At 33.5% G+C, this 5388-nt stretch overlaps 1 pseudogene; it reads left to right on the top strand.

Moving 5' to 3' along the window:
- Nucleotides 1–3170: 3170 nt before the first annotated feature.
- Nucleotides 3171–4592, top strand: LOC148939237 (GDP-Man:Man(3)GlcNAc(2)-PP-Dol alpha-1,2-mannosyltransferase pseudogene; annotated as a pseudogene).
- Nucleotides 4593–5388: the final 796 nt, after the last annotated feature.

Raw genomic sequence — 5388 nt, 5'->3', positions numbered from 1 at the left:
TGATGTCGGATCATTCCTTGTGCGAAGCATGAGTGGCGCATAGCAGAATGCATGGAACTGTATATAATCTAGGCTGTACATTAAGGAGGGAGTGAATCCATTTTTTTTTGGGGGGGGGGCAGCTGGATCAGATTCCCCGGGCACTGCAGGCAAAATGCATGGCAGTTATATAATCTAGTTTGCACATTACGGGAGGAGGGTGATTATGGTGGAAGTGCTTTCAAAACGCGCTAACTACAATTTACCTGCATGTTTATCTGCAAATCTCTGCGTCGTAATTCAAATCGCCCCTGAACTTTTTTTTTAGCTATACACTATACGGTGAGAGTTGACTTAGCCTTTTCCAGAGCTGCTTATTTTTGTCGAGACGTCAATTACGGCTGGCTGCTGTGAACCATCCACGCTAACGGGGCATCTTTTTCCTTTATTTGTATTTATTTCCACATTGGTCGAGGAATAATCTACTGCTCTTTCCACTACTTTGAGACGTAAATAGCGGGGATCGCCCTATTGTTCCTTGTCATACCTGCTGCTTTTCTTGATACGTCCTCCCACGGGGTCAGATGTCCTTTTGAGAAGCTACTGTGAACATAAGTCTAGTTTCAGTAGTACTTTATGTTGGAAATGATGTTGTGCAATGGCTGTGAAGTGGGTTTGCTCTGGATAATCCTACTCTCACACGATTTTTTACCTTTCATATCCTGATCCCCTTGTTAGTTGCCGGTCTGACCATAATCCCTTTTTTTTCCTCCACCAGAGAGGCTCTAATAACCCTCTTGGTATTAATGCTAATCTCGACAAAGTCCCCTTCCACCCTTACTTTACTATGAAGGATACTGTAGGCTTCATAGTATTAATCTTTCTTCTTGTTGCTCTCTCCCTGACTAGACCCTATCTCCATGGAGATACAGGTAATTTCATTCCCATTGATCATCTGGTGACTCCAGCCCATATCCAACCAGAGTGATACTTTCTGTTTGCCTATGCCATCCTTCGGTCTACCCCCAACGAAATAGGGGGAAATGTTGCGCTTGTTTCTTCTATCTTCATTCTTATCTCCCTGCCTTTTATATTTAAGCCCAAGATCCGAGACCTTGAATTTTATTCTATCGCCCAGCTTCTATTTTGATCGTGAGTTCCAATCTTTGTGCTCCTTACATGAACTGGCGCATGACCCTTAAAAGGTTCTTTTATGGCAGATTCTTACGTTTGCCTACTTTTCTTATTTAGTTTTTACTCAGATTGTGATTAATGTAAATGAAAAATTGTCTAATAAGACCCTATGGGCGCCTATATGCTGAATTCCAGGGAGGGGGCTTACCAAGTCTAATTTGCACTTTTAATGGTGTAGAATCGAAATCTCAAAACAAAAATATAAAAATAAGGCAGCATAATTCAGCCAGGAGGGGACTAGCACCCCTGACCCCCTCTTATGGGCGCCAAAGGGAGGGGGGGATTCACATATCCAGAGACAAAGTTATTCGACGTTCCAATTATGCTGAACAAAATGACTATCATAAAATTTTGTTTGAATGTGAATGGAGATTTGGTGGACGTTAAAAAGGGGATCGTTGCCCTCCAACCACTTTTCACTTTTGAAAGAGCACTATAACTTTTAATATCCTGTCGAATTAACCCCTTCTAAAGTTTCTTCGACAACTCCTCCTATACGACGTGCCTTGGTAAAAAGTAACAAAAAACACATTATGCCCAAATCACTCTTTACTTAGATAGCACTATTACACTGTCTATAATATGATATCATATCAACTGTTAGGTGTTTAGCACCATGTAATTTGAACTCATTGGGAGCTTCTTACGTTGTATCCGTTCGCTAATGTAGTAAAGTAGTTTATGTTGCATCCAGCTGTCACCAACTGTTATAACGTAGATTTTGGTTGATGGGTTGTTCAACCCTTTGTAGGGGGTATAATTAAGGTCCTAAGGTGAGTAAATCTCGGTAGCGTGCACTTAGGCCTTAGCCTGACTAATTATTATAAGCATACCTACTGGGAATTAATCGAGAAGCTTAAATAAGGTTGTTGAGAGGTTGGTTATAATATAATACTTTTATTTATGACACCGAATTACACGGTCTGGATATATATATATATATATATATATATATATATATATATATATATATATATATATATATATATATATATATATATATATATATATATATATATATATATATATATATATATATATATATATATATATATATATATATATATATATATATATATATATATATATATATATATATATATATATATATATATATATATATATATATATATATATATATATATATATATATATATATATATATATTTATATATGTATATATATATATATATATATATATATATATATATATATATATATATATATATATATATATATATATATATATATAACTTCATGTAACCTTAATATATCTATATATTTATATATATATATATAATATGTATATTTATGTATTATATTTATGTATATATATATATATATATATATATATATATATATATATATATATATATATATATATATATATATATATATATATATATAGTAAATATATATTAAATAGTTTTTATATTAAATATCAACAACGTCGATCTGGCCAATTTACGTACTTAGCCAGGAAATTGGTCATTTAGCAATTTCCTTTCGAGCCTTAGAAAAGGATGTTTTCTCTTATCTTAGTAAAACATTGGTATTTCAAAACTTTGTAATTTGAATTTCTTTTTGCGTTATATATATATTTTTTCATATTAAATTAATTCTGCTTAATTAGATGGTTACCATACTAAGGAGCCTTTCATTTCCCTGAAGTAACAGTATCAAATAAAGTTAATTCATTTGGAGATTGCTGATTGCATGGTCTAAATGTATTGTCACCTTCACAGCTTCCAAATGAATTGGTTACTTTTTTATTACAACGTCATTGACTCTCTAGTGATTTCTTCAAATGAATCTTAAACTGAATAAAACATAATAGCAATTGCAATAAAATTTTGAGCAAAACAAAACCAAAGAGTTGTAGTAGACCAGCAAACGTATATGGGACTAAAATTGTCTGACCTCTACTAAATGAAGCTTTTCCATGAATAACAGAGTGAATTATACTTCAGTTTGTTTGTTTCAGAATCATTTTGAATATGATTTTATTTGTAGCGATAAAAATTTTTGTTTGCACACTTGTGTTCTTTCTTAGTTTTTTTGGGATACTAGGAGTTTACTTGAGACAGCTGAAAAAACAACATTACAAAAAAATTCGAGGGACAACAATAGGGATATTTCATCCTTATTGCAATGCTGGAGGAGGCGGTGAAAGAGTCCTGTGGTGCGCAATCAGAGCAATTCAGGAACGTTATAAGAATCAGAATGTCTCCATTATAATTTATACGGGTGATCATGTTTCACCAGAAATATTCCTTTCAAATGCAAAGAGAAGATTTAACGTGAAAATAGAAAACGCGATAACGTTCAAGTATCTACGGTTAAGGCGTTTCGTAGAAGCCACCAGATATCCTGTTTTGACACTGATGGGCCAGAGTTTTGGCTCTCTTTTACTTGGGCTTGAGGCCTTGATTCTACACATACCAGATGTGTATATAGACACCATGGGGTATGCATTTACTTTCCCACTGCTCAAAGTCTTGGTAGGGGCAAAAATTGTGTGCTATGTTCACTACCCAACAATCAGTAAAGACATGCTGATCGGGATTGCCACAAACATGCCATCACACAACAATAGAGGAGTAATTGCCCGCAGTAGAATCTTCAACAATCTTAAACTTATATATTATAAATTTTTTGCTAAATTATATGGATTTGTTGGAAGGTTTGCTGATGTTGTTATGGTGAACTCCTCTTGGACAGAAAATCATATAAATTCTATCTGGAATATACCATTTAGGACACAAAGAGTTTATCCACCATGCAATGTAGGTGAATTTTTGAAAATTAAAGCAATTCCTGATGCGCAGAAGCGGATGATAAATATTGTAGCTATTGCCCAGTTTCGACCTGAAAAAGACCATCCTTTGATGATCATGTCATATTTTAGTGTGTTGCAAGTTATACCTGACGAGTTGAAGGAACGAGTCCGACTCATTTTTGTTGGGAGCTGCCGTAATGAAATGGACGAAAAACGAGTTGAGAACTATAAGGACCTTTGTAAATATCTTTCTATTGAAGATTTTGTCAAATTTAGAGTAAATGTGACCTTTGAAGAGCTAAAAACAATCCTACAAGAAGGGACTATTGGAATTCATGCTATGTGGAATGAACACTTTGGAATCAGTGTTGTTGAGTGTATGGCAGCTGGATTAATAATGGTTGCTCATAGATCGGGTGGTCCCAAATATGACATCATAGTCACTAGTGGTCATAATTGGAATGGGTTTTTAGCAGAGTATGAAGATGAATACTCTAGCGTCATATTACAAATTATAAATATGTCAGATAATGAGCGTCAAGAAATAAAAGAAGCAGCTCGGTCGTCTGTTGAAAAATTTTCAGATGTAAATTTTCAGAAAGAATTCTTAAGAAACATTGCAGAGTTGCTTGAAACTTAGTTTTTCTTGTTTTATTTTTATAAATTTCTTTTCAGTCCAATTTATTATTGCTTAAAAAAAAAACTCTTCACTGCCAAATTCAAAGTCGCTAATTTTGACGTTTCCGGGACAGAAAACAAATGGAGCACAAAAGGAAAGTTGAAATTTCTGAATTTTGTTTAGCCATTTGGCAAGTGGCTGCATATTTATGCCTCATAGCAGATTGGCTGAAGTGGAGCAATAGGCGTTGCCTAGAATGATTAAGTGTTTACGATTGTTTAAAATTATTATTTAGAATATTATAAAGCTTCTTTCAAAGGTGTCCCTCTGTTTAACTCTTACTATTCTATAAATATTGGAAAATATCACGAGTCTTTTGTTTTTCCGGCAAGTTTTATGTAGGCTTCATATAGTATACGTCCGCGATTCTATGTGATTTTAGCTTATTTTTGTTCCATACCCTTTTCTTTAGCTGCTCAGAGTCATCGGTCATCTTTTGTAATTTTGCATGTATCATAGATGCTTAAAAATGATACGACTGGTCTGGGGGAAAATGATGGTGTAATTTACGCTCATGAAATGTAATCATAAATATGACGTCACTCACATGACTTTTTCTTTCGAAAATTAAGGCTCTAAGCGAATTTCCTGAGACTCGTGACAAATCTAGATTATTTTTCAAGGCATTAAATCTCCGGATGCCCATTCAAACAAAAAGCAAATATAAAAATTTGTAGGTGTTTCCGAGAAAAATAAATAAATATATATATATATTATATATATATATATATATATATATATATATATATATATATAT

Source organism: Artemia sp. Qi Xiang Cuo, chromosome 21 (genome assembly GCF_049724085.1).
Source record: "Artemia sp. Qi Xiang Cuo chromosome 21, ASM4972408v1, whole genome shotgun sequence".
Lineage (NCBI taxonomy): Eukaryota > Metazoa > Arthropoda > Branchiopoda > Anostraca > Artemiidae > Artemia > Artemia sp. Qi Xiang Cuo.
The sequence above is the reverse complement of the archived record's forward strand: the minus strand, read 5'-3'. Positions and strand labels throughout refer to the sequence as shown.